Source organism: Fukomys damarensis, unplaced genomic scaffold (genome assembly GCF_012274545.1).
Source record: "Fukomys damarensis isolate Sample0158 unplaced genomic scaffold, DMR_v1.0_HiC HiC_scaffold_11, whole genome shotgun sequence".
Lineage (NCBI taxonomy): Eukaryota > Metazoa > Chordata > Mammalia > Rodentia > Bathyergidae > Fukomys > Fukomys damarensis.
In genome coordinates, this window is record NW_022900923.1 from 42,599,127 (window position 1) to 42,619,346 (window position 20,220).

A 20,220-nucleotide genomic window follows, 5' to 3' on the forward strand; every position below is an offset into this window, starting at 1 on the left:
TTAAGATGTTAAAAGAGCATCCTTTAACAGATAAGAATTAAATAAGATTTTTCTTAATGTTTTTTAATGTCTTGTGATCAGATGGAGGTGTATGAAAGATTATTCCATACTAAGATGGACATTGTTACAAAGGAAATGTCATCATGATTGCCATGCCAAAATACTATGTGTAGCTCTTGATTTTTAGTTTCTATAATATATAATTGTTGTCTGTTAATATTCTGCAGGGATTAAACTATTAGAACTACCATGGTTGATAAGAAATAAAGATCCCTAACTATATATTTCAAAGTGCTTAATGTCCAGTCAAAATTATAACAGTTAAGCTCACTGCTCCTACTGCCCTACTAATGTCACTGACCTCTTCTGGGTGTTCAACAACTAAAGTTTGGAGACCAAAACTAGAAAGGTAACTGGGCTATGAGGACAGCCAATATTTTGGCCCTGGCCCTTCAAGGTCTACAAGATCCAGGACACAAAGGAACCTTTCCTATAGGATCCTACACCTTTGGTAAGTCACTCAACCTCCTTAGCAGGGAGATTGCTGGGCACCAGAGGACAAATATACTGTGTGCCTAAGGAGGGTCACCATGAGGAAAATGTCTTCCATGCTTTCACTGAAAGCAACATGGTCAAGCAAGGCTAGGACGCATCCTCATGGCTGACACCAATAGAGGAGCTGAGAGCTCTATGCATGGTTCTGAAATAATGCCTGAAGAGGCTTAACTGACCTTGGTAGATAGCAAGAGGTTCATGTTGATTGACACAGGTGTCACCTTAACTTGGTCTTAAACACCCAGCAGAAAAGAATAACCCCAAAAGGTATAAAATAATGCCATAGTACTAAAGCTAGATAAAAAAGGGGGCTCCAGTCACAGACCCCTTTCTGGCAGTGTCCAGCTCTACCAGGAGCTGACCATGGTTACGGACCATTAGGAAAAAACTGGTAAATTCTCTAACAGCTCCACCAGAATTTTATATTTCTTAGTGAAATTTGATCTTCAAATTGTCTCTCTCTTATCTTACAGCTAAAACTAGAGAGACTTATGACAAAGTATGAGACTTCTAGATAACTTCTATCAATGAAAGCATCTAAGTCCAGCAGGTTCAATCACTATTTCAATTTCTAAGTGTGACTTTCTCCCCAACCTGCCCTTTCATTCTAGTGTGCACATGCTTAGATTATGCATACTCTAATTTCTTAAAAGTTCTGTTTATTCTTGTCTAGAGGCTGCCAAACTCCAATTGGTCATACAAATGGAACCAATGACAAATGTGCTAGACTTCTTTTACCGGGATCCACCAGATTGACTTTGTAAACAGCTCATAACTGCTAAACTATATAATATGACTTCTACGTTGGATTCTAAAGTCCCCTGGACCTTCTCCTTTATCCTCTTTGTGGGCTATATTCATAGCAGTCCTGCTGGCCTTGTAATTTGGCCCGTGCATTCTTAACTGTTTCTCTGGCTTTGTCTCCTTCAGACTTAAAAGCTATGCAGCTACCAAGATGAAAATGCCAGGGGCCTACCCAAGGCCTTTATGTAGACCCTCTGTAGAGTAACTCTACCTGCTGATCACAACTACGACCCTCTTCAGCTGGAAGCAGCCAGAGCTGTCTTTGCCCTTTGCCCCCTCACAGCAGGTAGGGGTACCTCTTCAGAGGGGGGAATATTGCAGATAGGTAAATTAATTAGATATCTTGTAGGCAGTTAGGACCACCCTCAAGGAGCCAACACAGCAAGGAGCCAACATGCAGGACAAACAAGAGGAATTCACTGTGGCCAGAATTGTAAAAGGAGAGAAAGCACTATACATTTGTGCTTCCCCTGGGGACAAATAGCAGTGATTGATATTCCAAATAGGTATCGATCACCTGGGTAGGGGATTAAGGTCTTAACCCAGCCTTTCCTGGAAATATCCCTGACCCCCACCCTTACTGGAAATCCTGGTACACTTGCTGTCACTTGCTCCCCCACTCGACCCCCATTTAATCAGTGTTACCTGGGTGACTGTACCTGTCATCTTATTGGCTGGTCATGGTCTTGCCCCACCTCATGCCCTCCTTGTAATTTTCCAGTGGCCTTACAGTTTTGTCCCACTTTGCACCCACCTCACCACACGGCTTCGCTGTGTAAAACATCTTGGAGAAGTGGGGTGAGGGGGCAACCCACTTTCCGGTCCCCCTTCGGTCTCAAACTTTTTTTTACTCTTAAAAAAAAAAAAAAAAAGTAGAGCATCTTAAACTTCCCACATGAAGGAGAAAGTTCTTGGGATCTGAGCCGGCTCTGGTGCTAGTAGTCAGGAACTTCTTTTCCAACATTCTTCAGACTTGAATGTCTTCTAGCCCCTTTAAACAATTTATGAATCTGTGTGTGTGTGTGTGTGTGTGTGTGTGTGTGTGTGTGTGTGTAGGAATTGAATTTAGGGCCTTGTGCATGCTTATTTATGAACCTTAAAGCAAGAATAAACTTTAAAATTCACTAAATACCAGCAATATTATGTGATGCTTGTGGGGGGATGCAAAGAAAATTATGAAACCTGTACTTTCATAAATCTTTATACTTTCCAAAGTGCTTTCATAATCCTGCAAGTTTTTTTTCCTGCTAGGCGTGGTGGCGCATGCCTGTAATCCCAGCACTCAGGAGGCTGAGGCAGGAGGATCGCTGTGAGTTTGAGACCAGCCTGGCTACATAGTGAGTTCCAGGTCAATCTCAACTACATAGTGAGACCCTGTCTCAAAAAACAACAAAACAAAACAAACAAACAAACAAAAAATATATATATTTATACATTTATAACCTTTATTCATCCTTTCCAGGAAGTTTTCTCCTACTAAATTTACTTTGTTGTGCATGTATTAGTTTTGAAGTTGCATTCATCATATTTGTATCTCTCTCTCTCTCTTTTCATTTGTTTGTTTTTGGCAGTACTAGAGTAGAACCTCGGGCCTCAACGTGCTAGGCTAGTGCTGTATCACTGAACCAAACCCCAGCCAGGATAACCTTATTTGTGAAAACTTTGGTATAGACAGCAGGTCTAAGTAGCAGAGGGAGCACTGAGGACTTCCTTGGCTCTTTGTTTTAGGTAATTTTCGTGGAGTTATGGTTTTGCATAGGAAAATTCTATGCAAAATGGGTAGGATAGAGGAACACTAGTACACTGAGGTGTTACATTATTAGTTTGCCATGAGCCAGTATGACTTGGAGGGACAGGCAAGGGTCAGCACATGTTAGATATTTTGTTTGGTTGGCTTTTCATTGTTTTTTTCAGTACTGGAGCGGGAACCCAAGGTTGCTCTACTACTAAGCTACATCCCCACCCCTTTTATTCTTTTTGTTGTTGTTTTTCCTTTTAACAGTTGCCGGGGCAGAGCTCAAAGCTGTGATCCTCTTGCCTCAGCCTCCCTCAGCACTGGGATCAGGCATGAGTCCTATGACTCATTTGTACTGTAAGGCAAGGATTTAATTGTCACCCTGAGTCAAGCACCTGAATGTGAGAAATGATGCCGCTTACTGTGATGGGCAACCTTGGAGGCAGAGGTTTTTGAGGAAAAATTGTGTATTTGAGGTATCTCCGATACCCTGTCAGCTAGGCCGCAGGACATACAGAAAATGCAGGGCCGTAGGCAAATTGTTATCGTGAAAGCACAGGGAGGAGTTCCCTGGGGCCGTTCCCGTTGCCTCCTCTATGCCATACGATAGTGCAAAGTTTTCCTCTGTAACAGGCAGGACCCTTGGTTACAAAATGCTCAAAGTTGGGCAAAACCAGGAATTCAATGGGAGGATGCGCGGGCGGTTCTCCTGGTCAGGGAAGGATTGATAAACCAAAACCACAAGGGTGAAAATGCAGCCAAGGAACAAGTGGAAAGATGCACTGTGCGTAGCGCGCACGTTTCTCCCACTTCGTCCTCCGTGCCTACCAGCTTCCTCCACATGTTCAGAAAGACACAGTTACAAAAAGAATTTCTCTACACTTTCTATGTTGAATGTCCCCCAAAGGCCCATGTTTGAAAAGCTTAGAGCCCAGGGTGACGCCATGGGGAGGTGCTGTGAACCCTGAGGAGGTGGGGTCCGTGGGGAGCGTTAGGCTATCGAGGGTGTGGCCCTGGAGGGGCTCACAGGACCTACCCACCCTCTGTGCTCAGGGTCCTGGCCCGCAGTGTAAGCAGTGTGCTCCACCTCCCACTTCTGCTTCTCTCTCCACAGCTCAAAGCAAGGGGGCTGCCCAACCCTGAGCTGGAGCCCCCAGAACCGCGAACCAAAGCAAACCTCTCTCTACTTCATCACCGGCACACGTCAGGTACTGTGTTGTCTAACGGACACCTAATACAGCTGTTGGCTGGTTCTCCATTAGGCGGTTCAGAGCGAAGGTCATCAGCAGGAGACTTAACTCTGTAGTCCCAGCTGGAAAATGGTGGGGTAGAAATTGTTGACCGGGGGCTGGGGATTTAGCTCGGTGGTTCCTCTGCCTACCTCGAAAGCACAAGGTCCCAAGTTCTATCCCTGGTACCAAAAAAAAAAAAAAAAAAAAAAAAAAAAAAAGAAAGAAAAAAAAAAAATAGAAAGAAAGAAAGAAAGAAAGAAAGAAAGAAAGAAAGAAAGAAAGAAAGAAAGAAAGAAAGAAAGAAATTGTCTACCTGGACTGGGTCAGGCCTCACCTTTGACAAATCCACACTGGTAGTGGTCAGTGTGCACATGGCAGAATAGAACTTAAACAGTCCCTGTCCTGCTATTGATGAGGCTGCTATGACCAAAAGCCAAATTAATAGTGGGTTCAACAAAATAGGAAGTAATTTCTTTCATGCAAATTCCCAGACATAAATACAGCGCTGAAAAAGCATTTAACAGGAATGCTATGGGTCAAAGAGGGGCGGGTCTAGTTTTATAGGGCTAAATACAATTTTTGGAACCCTCTTTAAGGAAAAGCTACAAAGTTGACAGCATAAAATTAGGTCCAAAATTATCTGCTAAATACTGAGAACATAAATTATTACAAATTCCTGGAGCTTTAGAGTTTCATGTTTTTTCTTTCTGAGACCCCGTTAACCCAATTATCAGACATGCATCCTAACTGCAAGCTGTTATTCTCTGCAGCCAGAACCCTCTACAGCCCACAGCAACTGCAGCACTACAGACAGCCAGGCAGGCGAGGGATTCTGCAACGTCCATTGTATTTCCCTCATGGTCAGTCTGTTCTTGAACCATGACAAAAATTCTACTACTCTATAAGAGGAAGAAAATAGATATACAACTAATAATCTCTTCTACTGTTTTATAATGAATAGCCCTAAATAATATTATTAGAATTTATAAGTGAGGCTCTCAGAGGAAATACATCAGTTTAATATTGAGAAAACCTAGCCGGGTGTGGTGGCACACGCCTATAATCCCAGCACTTGGGAGGCTGAGGTAGGAGGATCACTGTGAGTTCGAGACCAGCCTGGACTATACAGTGAGTTCCAGGTCAGTCTCAACTACATAGTGAGACCCTGTCTCAAAAAAAATATTGAGAAAACCTTGGATTAGTCTGCTGATAAGTATAGCATCTCATTATCCAGTCACCTTTCCAGAAGTCTCTTGCTGCAGTCAATTTAACAATTAACTGGTACACCAGTCCAACATCCCTTCCCTTTTTTGAGGAGTTCCTCCTTTTTCAACCACAGAACAAGTGATTTAGAGATAATTTATAACTCACAAAACAGTCTTTATTATCCAGTTTCTCCATTCTAGTGGTCATGATTATTTACATATTTAATGGCAGAGATAAACTTCAAGTAATTTCTTTTAAGACGAGCAGGTAGGTATTTTATTTTGGAACATCTGGGAATACTTTTTCTATTATCCTCCCTCAGGAACATTTTCTTTGCTGGCTATAAAATATTTTTTTGTAAATATGTTTAATGTTGGGCTTAATAAAAGGCAGCTGAATACTCATACATCTCAGCACTCATTATATTGTAATATGTTGTCTGGGTTGGAATTTATGAAGAAAATCTGCCCTCACACTGATACAGAACTTGAGAAAGGAGAAGAATTTAAAATCTTTTCAGATAATTCTGGATGTTATCCTTTGATACCATACTAAAATCAAACAAATGGTAATTCTGAAGTTTAGTTGCAATGTGGTCATAAAAACCATATTAATGAGTCTTTTATGCTCTGTTAAATTAGAATCCACTGTTCTATCTTTCACATTAAATGGATCCTTTATCTATGCAAAATTTTATAGCATCATTCATTTGGTCATTCAGAAAATACTGATTCACTGAGTTATATATATCTGCCAAATGTGAAAACATTTCATTAAAGAATTTTAAAAGTCACATTCATTTAGATTACTACTCATGTCATGAAAAAAGTCTGCATGTTAAGGATCTAAGCTTAGATTGACAGACACAGCTTTCCCAGTGATAGAACTTCCACTTGAAATCTGAAATTTTCCCATTAGCAACAGATCCTGTCAGTTCTCCTTAAAATGATAGGGCACCTTCTGGGAAGATGTCAGAGAAACAATAGAACAGCAGAGAAATGTCTCCGAGATTTGGTGTCCAGACAGTGAAATACAGCAAGGCTAGGAAGAGAAGGAGGAAGGAAGTGGTTCCCCAAGACCCAGGATCTAAAGCAAGAATTGAAAGACCGGGGATTTAGCTCTGTGGTTCTGGTGCCCGCCTCCCAAGCACAAGGACCTGAGTTTGATCCCTGGTACAAAAAAAAAAAAAAAAAAAAAAAAGAGAGAGAGAGAAAGAAAGAAAAGAATTGAAGCCCATGGGGAGAATGAAGAATGAGACCCCAACACAGAAGGAAGTGGCAAGTGGTGCTTTCTCCCTGGGCCCTGACACACTGTGTGGGGGCGGAAGCTCAAAGCTATAGATGCGTGGTGAATATTGGTGACCCCAGAGGCCTCCACGGAGAAACGCACCAGTGGAACAGAGCAGTGGACACTGTGGACTACAGTGACTGTTGAGTTATTTGTGTTCAGACATCCCCAGGAGAGGATGATTGACCAGTAGCCATCTTGGAGAGAGGCCAACTGAGCTCAGCACTCAGACCAGCTACAGTCTGGCTCCATCTAGTGGCTTCAGTATCAGGGCGAGGCAAAACCAAGTTCAAGTCAGCAGGAAGTCAAGGAGCCAAGTTCAAGCTGGCAGGGAGCTAAATTCAAGCTGGCTCAAGGCACATAGAGTGTTGAAGGCTAAACAAATTGGGTTTCAGCCTCACAGCCAGAAAGCAGCCCAAACTTCAGTGGAACTAAAAGTTCAGGCTTGCTGGGATTATGTACTATACCACCATAAATCTATGGCTTGCTTACTGGGATTAATCAACATGGATCTGTGCTCTATCTGCCCATTCTGTCTGTCAGTGACAGCAGAGACATGCCCTGAAATGGACCTATTTTTCTTCTTCTTTTTTTGTCATTGAGTTTATTGGTAATTTTTAGGTGTACAGTTACATTCATCATTGGGATCTTGTACCTTTACATGACAAGTCTTGGTTCTCATTTTTTCCCCTTGTCCCTGCCCTCCCTTCACCCCTCCCTCTCACTATTTACAAAGACTTTGTTTCCATTTTTTCCTTTTCTCATATTTTTCTTTTCCCTTATTTCCTTTCCCCTACTCTTTCCACACCCCTACACCTTTAGCCCTTTTCTTCCTATTTCACAGTTATACAGTTTGGATCTTATTTACACTTTTAGTTTTTCATGTCAGAGAAACTTGGTATTTACACGTGTGTCTTATTTATTTCACTTAAGAGTATGGCCTCAATATGCATCCATTTTCCTATGAATGACTGTAGTTTCTCATGCTTTATGGCTGAGTAGTACTCCATTTTATAGAATTACCACATCTTCATTATCCAGTCTCCAACTGATGGGCAATTCTTTTGTTTGTTTGTTTGTTTTCTTTTTCTTCTTGTTTTTCTACAATTGTGAATATTATTTCTAGTGTTTGTTGTTCTTTTCTGTTCTTGTTTTTGCTTCTTCCTTCTCTCTTTTGCTCCTGTCTTCTTCACCAGTTTCCCAAGGTTTAAGTAATCTTCTTTTACCCTCCAACCTTGCTTTTAATCTCCTCCTCTTCTAGTTCTCTATTTTTCACCCTAACTCCTTTTAAATTTTCTCCAAGGGCGTATTTACTGTATACAATTTTCTGGTTTGTTTTAGATTTTGTTATATAACCACAAATATGTCATACAGTTAAAAGAAGAAAATCAATAGTTAACACAGTTTGTCATTTTCTAGGCTGTGTTTGATGCTACTGTTATTGCTGATTGTACTACTTTAGCCAAGGTGACATAATTGTTCTAATCTGTTGTTCTTTCTGGTATGCCAAGACTGAGATTTCCTAAGGATCGTAAACAATATTGTAGGCCAGTGCCAATGAACAGGGGCTAGGCTAAAAAGACAGAGACTTCTCATTCCCAGTAAATTGTAGAGATGGGCTGGGGATTTAGCTCAGTGGTTCCACCGCCTGCCTTGCAAGTGCAAAGACCTGTGTTTGATCCCCAGAACCAAAAAAAAAAAAAAAAACAAAATAATAAATTGTAGAGGTAGGATCTTGCAGCAGACTCAACCCAAAAGCTAGCTATACCTGTGAAGACATCTTTGAGAAGTTCTTATTTCCTAAGAGCTCTAAAAATTAGCAATAGAGCTACCTGTCATAAGCAATTAGTATGCATCAACCCAGGAATTAAACTAAAAAAAGAAAATAAAATGAGAATACACTTAAGCAAGATGCAATCTCAGACTTCCTGCTCGCCACAAGTAAACCCAGGGGAAAATGAGGTGAAATATTTGAAAGCCACCCACCTCGACTCTGAAGTAGTAACAGTGGAAGTAACAATGCAGATAAATGAGGCTGTAGAAAAAATTAAATCATTAATAAATTCTCAGATAACTACAGAGATGGTGACTATAGTGAAAGACATGAGTAGTGACTCTAGAGAGGATTGAGATTAAAAATACAGAGGAGGGGCCAGGGATTTAGCTCAATGGTTCCACCACCTGCCTTGCAAGAACAAAGGCCCAAGTTTGATCCCCAATACCCCCCCAAAAAAAAACCCAAGGAGCTTAGGGAAATGATGGAAACTATGAATGCCCAACATAGCAAAGAAGTGGAATCCATGAAACAGATTCAAACAGATATCCAGGAGATTAAAAACTCCATTGAAAGTATATGTAGCAGAATGACCAATGTGAGGACAGGTCATCAGATATAGAAGACAGGATTGCAGTTAGCAATCATGAAAATAAAAAGGTTATTTGAAAATAACAAAGGACCATGAAAAATCAATCCCACAGCAGCTAGATGGTACAAAGAATAATAATATAAGATTGATTGAAATAAAAAAAACAGGAGATAGTGCAAATGACATAAAAAAACTATTCACAAAAGTAATGGCAGAAAACTTCCCGAGCAGGGAAGTTTGATATACAGATAAGTAAGGCATATAGAACTCCAATTAGCCATGATAAAAAAATCTACACTGAGGCATATAACAGTCAAGATTCCAGAAATTCAACACGAGACCAGAATATTAGAGCCTGTAAAGAAATAAATCACCTATAAAGTAAAGCCCATCAACATCACAGCAGACTTCTCAACACAAACCCTCAAGCCAAGGAGAAGTTGGAGTGAAGTATTTTGTGCTGTTAAAGAAAACAACCTCCAACTCAGATTGATGCACCCCACAAAACTATCTTTCAAATTTAATGGAGAAATAAGATACATCCATAACAAGAATACCTAAAGAAATTCAGGGATTTAGCTCAGTGGTTCCACTGCCTGCCTCACAAGTGCCAGGTCCCAAGTTCAATTCCTAGTACACACACACAAAAAAAGAAAAGAAATTCATGACTACCAAACCTGCACTCCAAAATGTTCTGAAAGACATTATAGAAAGAGATAATGAGAATGACAACTGGGTATGGTGGCCCATGCCTGTAATCTCAGTACTCAGGAGGCTGAGGCAAGAGGATCTCCATGAGTTTCAGGCCAGCCTGGACTACATAGTGAGTCACTATGGACTACAGCCTGGACTACATAATGAACTACAGAGAGAGATCTTGTTTCAGAGAGAGAGAGAGAGAGAATAATGACTAGAGTCCATGAATCCTAACATAATGAATCCACCAGGCAAGGCATATAATTAAATAGGGGGGACCAACAATAGGAAATTAACATGAGTAGGATAAATCAATACATTAGTTATAACTATCAATGTAAATGGTCTCAATTCACTGATCAAAAGAAAAAGACTGGCAGAATGTGTCAAAAAGCAAGATCTAACAATATGCTGCATACAAAAAAATATATTTAATTAAAAAATAAATTTTCAGATGACACGATATTCTACATAGAAGACACCAAAAACTCCACCAAAAGACTTATAGATTTAATAACCAAATTCAATAGTGCAGCTGGATACAAAGTCAACACTAAAAAATCAATAGCCTTCCTCTATACTAATAACAAACTCAATGGGAGAGAAATTAGAGAAACCACATCTTTCACAATAGCATCCAAGTAAAATGAAATGCCAAGGAATCAATCTAATGAAGGATGAGAAAGACCTTTATATTGAAAACTACAGTACTCTGAAAAGGGAGATCAAAAAGAATATCAGAAAATGGAAAGCTACCCCTTGTTCTTGGGTAGGAAGCAGCAATATAGTGAAAATGGCCATATTTTCAAAATTGTTACACAGATTTAATGCAGTCCTGATCAAAACAATACTAAAATTCATTTGGAATCAGAAGAGACGTAGAATAGCAAAAGCAATTCTGGGCAACAAAGGCAAGGCGGGGCATCACAATCCCTGACTTCAAATTATACTATCAAGCTACTGTAATAAAAACAGCATGGCACTGGCAAAGAAAACCCACAATAAACAGACCCAAGGACTGATGGAACAGATTAGAAGATACAGAAACAACTCCATACACACTCAGCCATCTTCTCTCTAACAAAGGAGCCAAATACTTTCCCTGGAAGAAAGTTAACCTCTTTAATAAATGGTGCTGGACAAAAGAAAAAATATGAGAAAATGAAAAAAATGGAAATAAAATGTTTGTAGATGGGGAGGGGAGGAGAGGGTGAAGGGAGGGCAGGGACAAGGGGAAAAATGAGAACCAAGACCTGTCATGCAAAGGTACAAGATCTCAATAATGAATGTAACTGTACTGTATATCTAAAGTGTACCAATAAACTCAAAAAAATAAATAAATGGTGCTGGAAAAACTGGCTTTCCTCATGCCAAAGATTAAAACTAGACCCACTTCTTTCATCATGTACTAAACTAAAATTGAAATGGATCAGAGATCTAAATATTAAAACTGAAACACTAAGTGTGCCTGAAGACAGAATAGGTAGAACTCTTGAAGACATTGGTGTAGGCAAAGATTTTATGAGGAAAACCCTAATCACACAGGAAATATCACAAAGAATCATCAACTGGGATCTCATTTTATTACAGCTTTTACATAGAGAAAGAAACCACCAACAGAATGAAGAGACAACCTACAGTGTGGGAAAAAATTTTTGCCAGCTCTTCCTCAGACAAAGGACTAATATCGAGACTATATAAAGAACTCAAGGAATCAGAGCCCCAAACTTAAAGACCCAGTCCAAAAATGGGCAACTGAAATGAGTAGACATTTCCCAGGTGAAGAATTAGAAACGGCAGATAAATGTATGAAAAAATGTTCAATATCACTGATCAGTCGAGAGATGTGAATTAGAACAATGCTGAGATTCCATCTTGCTCCAGAAAGAATGGCTTTTATCCAAGGATCAGCCAATAACATGCTAACAGAGCTGTGAGGAAGTAGCAACTCTTCACCACTGTTGTTTGGACTGGAGATTTGGCAACCATTGTGGAAATCAGCCTGGGAATTCCTCAAAAACCTGAAGCTAGGAGTTCCATTTGACATGGCTATTCCCCTTCTTGGCATCTTCCAGATAAAATTAAAAGCATCACACCACAGTGATATATGCACACCCATGTTTATAGTGACAGCTTGTAATAGCTAAATCTTGGAAACAGCCCAAACGATGAATAAAGATGTGGAGTTTTTTAATACAATGAAGTACTACTATGCCATAAAGAAGGATAAACCTGAAACATTTCTAGCTAAATAAGTGCAACTTGAGGTCATATGCAAGTGAAATATATTGGACATGCATTTAAATACTGAATTGTTTCTTTGGTGTGAGAAACTGAAAGTGTAAATAAAGACCAAAATGTACAATAGATATTGAGAAATGGGAAAGGCTGAGGCAGGAGGATCGCTGTGAGTTCGAGACCAACCATAGTGAGTTCCAGTCAGTCTCAACTACATAGTGAGACCCTGTCTCAAAACAAACAAACAAACAAACAAAAAAATACCAACAAAAAAAGGGAAGAGGAGTTGAGGAGAGGGGAAGAGAATGTGAAAAAAGAAGCCGTATCATGTACAGGTACAGATTCTCTATGATGAATGTTACCATTATGTATATAAAAGGTACCGATAAAACAAAACAAAAGAAATACTCTTTCTTTCATTTGTTCTTTCTTTCCTTTCTTTCTTTTCCAGTAAAACAGGTGCTCCATGAAAATAGCCGGTAGATTTTGCCTAGCAGAAAGTCACGTAATGAATTTCTTTGGGATAACTGTCGGCTCCAGCACACAGCGGAAATGCTTCAATGTGTTGTTTTTTTGTTTTGTTTTGTTTTTTGGAACTGGGGAATGAACTTGGAACCTTGCACTTGCAAGGTGCCAGAACACTTGGCTGAATCCCTGGCCCTTTCATGTATAATTCTCATTTTTTCCATAAAATGTTACAAAGATGTGAGATTTAATGAGTGTTTTTTACAGTTTCATCCAGGACACTCTTTTTTTCTGTGAGTGTAATGTAGTGAAGAATATAACTACTGGTATAGCTAGTGCCGTGACACTGATTTGGACTATGCTGCCAACGATTTTACTCACAACTGCTTTATCAAAGTGTAAATATGAACACAGTGAAAAAGACCAATAATGTCTTACTATGGTGAAAATATCTTTGACCTTTCAGAATCCCTGAAAAGATTCCAAAGACCCTGAGGGGTCCATGGGCTCTACTTGGAGAGCATCTGTTTTTGTATATGTATGTCCTTTGCAGATTTATGCCACAAAAAACAAAATCATAATTCCCTAAAAAAAAACCTGTATTTGTGCATTTAATTGACTTATTACATTTAGTATTACAGCAAATTTTAAATCAGTTATTTTCCTTTATAACTTACCTATTTAGGTACTTAGTATTTTTCTTCATTTTTTTTTAATCTAAAAATGCCTTCATGGTGTTTTGTTGTTGTTATTGTTTTGTTTTTTGGGACCGAGGATTGAACTCGGGTCCTTGCACTTGTAAGGCAGGTGGTGTAACCACTGAGCTAAATCCCCAGCCCTTCATGGTGTATTTACTAACTTTTCTTCAACGTGTGATCATTCACACAGAGATCTTAAGAGTTTTTTCATTATATTTCCTCCCGCCATCTTTTAATGCCCTTTGATCCCTCTTTATGACTTTTTGCTCCCTTTTTGTAGAAAATATGACCTCTTTCACCCTGATAAAGTCCTAGTTTTTACCAAGCAAAGTAGGAGGTGTAGGTTTCCCTTGGCTGCATCGATGCTGGGTTTGGACTCAGAGCACCTCGTTGGAGCTGCAGCTCTGAGCAGCTGTGTGCACTCCTTCTAGCCCTGTCCCTTGCACCTGTTCCCCATTGTCTGAAGCAGTTTCGGTATAATAAAATAAGCTCTTCTGCTAACTTCCAGTGCAAGACTTTCAGATTCTTGAGCCAAAGGGTGTGAAGAGAGTGCACCTTTCCATCCACTGGTGTTTTCTTCAATGTGGGGAGAACTTCGGGATGCACTTTGCCTGGCCTCTCCCTGCCATTCTTAGCTGCACTGGGCAGTGATTAGTGTCGGCTAGTGGGCCTGGGGAGCGAGCGGTCTCTTCCTCCGGGGAGACGGTTTGCCTGTATGAGGTACAGTCTCCTGACTGTTATCTCCCCTACTGTGAGGTACCCAAGGACGGGCTCTGTAATGTAAGGAAGCTGGCATTTTGGAAGTGTAACCTCAAAAACACCAACATCTGAAATGTTAGGCTGGAAACATTGATTCATAAGTCAGTAAAATTTTAGATGGCAAAATGTACACACAAAGGATTTTGTTGAGCTTTAGACTAAGGGACTTAGTAAGCAATCATAGCCAAAGCAAGAACTGAAACTTGAAGCTGGGACTGGTGACACACATCCGGGATCCCAGCATTCTGAGAGGCTAAGGTAGGAGGATAGAAAGTTCTGCCTGAGCAACTTAGCAAGAACTTGCCTGGAAATAAAAAAAGGGCTGGGAGTATAGCTCAGTGTTAAACCCTTGGATTCAATCTCCAGTACTGAAAAAAAAAAAAATTAAGAAAAAGTAACTACTTCATTGTAGTTATTTTAGGAACTACAAACCAGCTAAATCCATGCAAGCTTCAAAGCACTGTGTGTGTGTGTGTGTGTGTGTTTTGAGAGTCTTGCTATGTAGTTCAGACTGGCCTTGAACTCACTGTGTAGCCCCTCGGGTAGTCTGAAACTCTTAGTAATCCTCCTGCCTCAGCCTCCTGAGTGCTGGGATTACAGGTGTGTGCTACAACACCTGGCTACAAAACACTTGTGAGGATTAGATTTTAAATTATTACTGTTACAAGGAGACTTTTGCTTTATAGTCATATTATTTTGTGGGGTTTCTTGATGTTCCTTTGAGCCCACTAGCCACCTGCAACTGTTCACCCCCAGCTCCGTGGCAACACTATTTACCTCCATCCAGACATTTCCCTGAGATGTGTTTACTTTGTGAAAATGTGTTGAGATGTGCACTTGATTTGTACTCTTTTCTCTATGAATATTTTCCTTAAAAAAAATCCTTATGAAAAAAGGTTAATGCCAGCCTATGTAGACAGCATTACATTTGTCCATTCTACATTTTAACTAAATATTTTACTGCTCAAACAACTGCTAATAGGGTATTCACTTTCCCATGTGAAGCCAAATGTGTCCTAATGCACCATCCATTTCATCTAAGTTTGCTGATTTATTAGCATAAAATGCTCCTATTAATATTTGAAACTAATATGAAAGAAACTATGTCCCTTTTTCATTCCTGATATTATTTATATGTAAACGTATTATTTATTATCAGTCATGCTGTTTTTCTATCCTGCTTGTTTCATGTATCCTTCTATGATGTCCCTTTTTTTCTGTTTCCTCAATTTTTGCTTCTGCTTTTATTAATTCCTTTATTATACTTTCTTTAAATTTACCCTGTTTTTAAAGATCCTCACTTTCTTTTCTAATACGCTATTAAATCGGAGAATGACTCTAGTGGATTCCTCTCCTCTCCCTGAATTTTGTTTCTGAATCTTAGAATTGGTAACTCTCATCAAACCTGGGACGTTTCAGCTATTTTATGTTTAAATCTCCACTGAAATATGTTAGACTTTTCCATTCTGTCTTCCGTTTCTGTTAAGATTTTGTTCATATTCTCCATCTTAGAAGCCATGGACTGCACTCCAGATACTCTTCAAATCTATTTTTCAGTGCGTTTGTCCGCTTTTCATCAGTGTCTTGTTTACTGTTTAGCCACTCTATGGAATGCCTTTTATGCCTTTTTTTTTTTTTTTTTTTGTACTGGGGATCGAACTCGGGTCCTTGTGTTTTTGAGGCAGGCAGCAGAACCACTGAGCTAATTCCCCGGTCCTATGGAACACTTTTTTAAATCATGGATTTTTACTTATGGGAGTTCTACTTTGTTCTTAAGCTCTAATTGTTATTCCCTATAATTTCTTATTTTCTCTTCATGGTTTCTTTTCCCTGCTTTTGATTCTTGAAACACATTAAGTATAGTTATTTCATTTTAAAATTTGTTGGTACTGGGGATTGGACCCAGAACCTTGATATGCTAAGCACGTGCTCCAACCATGAGCTATGCTGTCATCCCAACACATTCATTTTATACTCTATGACTGATAAATCCAACATTTGGAGGCTTTGCATTTTTTCTTTCTAGCATTAAGGTCAAGTTAAGTATGTTTCCTTGTCACCTGATTTTTTACAACAGTTGATTTTTGTTTACTTTTACACTGGGATATCCTCCTATGAGTCCTGACTGTAAGGAGCAATCGCCTATTAAATTCCCCACTTGACAGGGTTTCTCCACTTAGCTCCTGAATCCTGTAATTCATGGGTTTATCAAAGTGGGGATCAAAGGCGCAGGGTTGGTTAGAAAACCTCAAAACGGATAGCAGCGTATGTAGCTTCCAGAATTCCTGCTTGCAACTCATGATCATTTGGAGATTTTTTTTTTTTTTTTTTTGTCATCTTGCTGTGGTTTGAATGTCCTCTCCAAAACTCTCATTGAGACTTAATCCTTAAATTCATATGTTCACAGTATAGGAGGTGGGGCCATTAGGATGGGACTGGTGGCATTTATTTATTTCGTTTTATTAAAGACAAGGTCTTGCTAGGTAGCGCAGACTGGCCTCAAACTTTCAGCCCTTGTGCCTCAGCCTCCCAAGTGCTGGACCAGTGGCATTGCCACCACAGCTGGCCACGGTGGCTTTGTAAGAGGGAAAGCAACTGGAGCTCGCACACTTGCTCTGTCTCACCTTGCGATGCTTTCCTCTGTATGAGGACGCTGGCACCTGTTCTTGGGCTTCCCAGCCTGCAGGACTGAGAATAAATAAACCTCTGTCCTCAGAAATAAATAAATAAACCTCTGTCCTCAGAAATTTCCCAGTCAGTGGTGTTTACTTACAGTGACAGAGGATGGACGAAGACACAGCCTGTCAATGCTTTTTATAAGAGGTTTTAAAAATTGTCATTCAGAATTTAATTGTTTCCATCAGAGGATTTGTTTAAATACATCTCCATCCCATAGACAGGAATAGAATTTGGTTAAAGTGTTTCCCTCATATTTGCACTATTATTAGATTTCTAGCCTAATAAGGGAATTCTTACCTCTTTAACTTCGATCTATCTTGTGCTCTACTATAAACACTCAAGACTGTTAATGTTCCTCTTGGCAGTGTTAGCGTCTTCTTACAAATTTCAAAATGTAAGAACATTATCATTCAGTTCCTAAATGTATTCTAACTCTTCATTATGTTTCCTTCTTTGCCTCTTCAAATAGAAAGGATGAAAGATGAAAGGATGTTTTACCAATAATTTTCAGCACCCAATTTTTGGCTAGTGAATATATTCCTAGCATTCACAAATTAAAACTTATGAAATTATGGCAATGAAAATTCTACTAGTACTCGTGTGTGTGTGTGTGTGTGTGTGTGTGTGTGTGTGTGTGTGTGTGTGTGTAATGGGGATTGAACTCAGGTCCTTGTGCTTATGCGGCTGGCAGTGAGCTAAATCCCCGGCCCTTTACTAGTACTCTTGATCCCATCTACATGGCCTTGCATGTTTCTTAATATTAGTGTCCACTGTTGAATTTTTCATATTAATTTCCAAATAATTTTAAAATACACATATGGAAATATATACATATTTCTCCTCCTTTTACACAAATGGCATATATCAAGCAATATTCAATGCCTTAAATTATTATTTTTATTTATTTATTTATGGGGGGTTTTTTGAGACAGGGTCTCACTGTGTAGTTGAGACTGACCTGGAGCTCACTATGTAGCCCAGGCTGGTCTCAAACTCACAGCGATCCTCCTGCCTCAGCCTCCCGAGTGCTGGTATTACAAGTGTGCACCACCACGCCCGGCAATACCTTAAATTATTTACTTCAATTGTGTTTCTTGGAGCTCATTCCACATAGGTACAGAGGGAGAAATATATTTTAAGTTTCCTAAATGTGTACATTTGAATCTTGCTTTCAGTTGTTGGTTTCCTCTTTTTTCCTCCTTTTTTCTGTTTCTTCTTTTCTCCATCCTTCCCTTCCCTCCTCCATTCTTTGGAGATGTGGTACTGGGAATGGAGCCCCGGGCCTCACACAGGGTAAGCTTGTGCTCTACCGCTAAGCTACATCCCCAGCTGTGATTCTACTTTCATCTCACTATGATGAGAAAACATGGCCACACAGTAGTAACTTTTTTGTGTTTGTTAATTCTCACTTCAAGCTTGCTGTGTGCCAGATGGTAACTGCTATTATATCCTTAACTCACTTGCTAATTTGTGGGCCTTCGAAAATGACAGTGGGTTATAAAATTATCAGATATGATTCCAATGAGTTATTCTTCCAGATGTGGTATATTTCCCTAGGAAAACAGCTTTTATGTGCCTGTTGATCTCACACAGGACATCCCCCAATCTGTATTAGTTTGTAAGGGTCACTGTATGTTGTTCGCTTTGATGTAGAACCTGTGGTACAGATTTGCTCATGACTTTCTGTCTCCCTGAAGTTCTATAACATAACCCAAGGACGTTTGGGCGGTCTTCACCCCTCAAAATCATCGTGACAGTTGACTACATTAAGAAGAGTAGGGGCCTGGGATTTAGCTTAGTGGTTCTGCCGCTAAGGGTGGGGTGGGGTAGCGCCCTGTTTTCTCTGATTCAGCTGGGAAGACAAAGTGATCCAATGTTTTCAGGGACACAAACTTCTGTAGACAGAAGTGTAGCCGGGGCCAGATTTACCCTCCCTCCTTAAACAGCTAACAGCACAGGGCAAAGAGAAGCAACAATGAGTTTCTTAAGTGCTCAACAGGCAAAGCAGAAGCTAAACTGTTACCCAGCTTCACAGCAACAGGCATTGGCTAGGCCCCAGCGCAGTGAGCAGGAGCCTGTGTAGTGCCCGGGGAGTCCTTGGGTTGAGAAGCTACAGTTGAGAGTTTGAAGAGATCCAGGCATTTAGAATTCACAGAGCAAGTTTTGGAAAGGAGAGAGCTAAGGAGATCTACAGAGGGTTTCCCCGTAGTCCAGCTGAATTCTGATTAGCACATAGGTTGAAAAACTATCACAGACTGCTGAAAAATACTATTGATAGAAGCAGGAAGAGTAATTCCTAGAAATTACCCAGGATTGCAAATAGTTCATGTTCCCAACCATCAAAATGGAGCACCCTGTTGGGCGTGGTGGCTCACACCTGTAATCCCAGCCCTCGGGAGGCTGAGGCAGGAGGATCACTGTGAGTTCGAGACCAGCCTGAGCTACATAGTGAGTTCCAGGTCAGTCTCAACTACATAGTGAGACTCTTAAAAAAAAAAAAAAAAAAAAAAAAAAAAAAAAAAGCACCTTTGCCTCGTCCAGGGCTGGGGTAGAGTAGTGAGAAGGTTTGCTCAGGAGTGAAGCCAATGTGACTCTAAAATAAGACTGCTGTCACTTCACTGAAAAGTAAAAATCATAGTGGCCTGCCTTGCAAGCACAAGGACCCGAATTCAATTCCCGGTACCAAAAAAAAAAAAAAAAAAAAAAAGTAAAAATCAATCTGTGAAATGACCAATCTGCCTCCAGGTGCTTTAACAGCATCCCAGGATAAATAGAGCGATACATAAAGACTACCCAAAAATTCAGCACCCAAGAATGTAAAATTCATGATATCTGCAATCCAATAAAAAGCAATAAAGGATATAAGCTAGGTTTGGTGGCACATGCCTATAATCCCAGCCACTTGGGAGGCTGAGGCAAGCAAATCTCAGCTTCGAGGCCAGTCTGGGCAACTGAGTGAGACCTTGTTTCAAAATAAAACATAAGGGAAGGGGATTTAGCTCAGCGGTTTGGTGGTCTGCCTTGCAAGCGCAAAGACCCGAGTTCAATCCCCAGTACCAAAAAAATAAAATAAAATAAAACATAAAAAGGTCTGGAGATATAGCTCAGTGTTAGAGTAGCCCTGGGTTCAGTTCCCTGGTAACACACACACACACACACACACACACACACACACACACACACACGTCTCTTCTTATAAGATCATCAGTCCTTTTGGAGCAGGACCTTACCCTTGCATTCTCACTTAACTTTAATAACTTCTTTCAAGGCCCTATCTCCAAATCCAGTAAGATTGGGGCTTAGAGCTTCAACATCTGAACTTTGGGGCCACAGTTTGAGCCCAACCTGGGCAACTTTGTGACACACTCTGTCTCAAAATAAAATATTAAAATAAGAAGCTGGGAATGTACCTTAGCACAAAGGTCCTGGGCTCGTTCCTCACTGCTGGGGTGGTGTGGGGGATGAACATTAGTGACACAGAGATTTCAGGTTCCAAAGAT